The sequence below is a fragment of the Opisthorchis viverrini genome (genome assembly GCF_000715545.1).
Source record: "Opisthorchis viverrini unplaced genomic scaffold opera_v5_278, whole genome shotgun sequence".
Classification (NCBI taxonomy): Eukaryota; Metazoa; Platyhelminthes; class Trematoda; order Opisthorchiida; family Opisthorchiidae; genus Opisthorchis; species Opisthorchis viverrini.
In genome coordinates this window covers 193,896-194,126 of record NW_008751938.1, presented here as the reverse complement: position 1 = coordinate 194,126, position 231 = coordinate 193,896, and positions in this window count along the sequence as shown.

Below are 231 nucleotides of genomic sequence, written 5' to 3'. Positions count from 1 at the left end.
GAGACCAAATCCAATGACGCAGCACATTTGCAGACGAGAATCATTAAAGTTGGTAGAAGAATTTCTGACCAACTTGTGTATACCACTGAAAGGAAGGCCTTCGATGCGGAGTTATTTATTAGGAAATGCCAACTGACCACTTACAGACCATCGATCGGGGAAGCAAAACTCTAATCTGCATCTTAATTACAAAACTGGACACCGATCTTCTCCCGAACGAGTCTTCTTGAA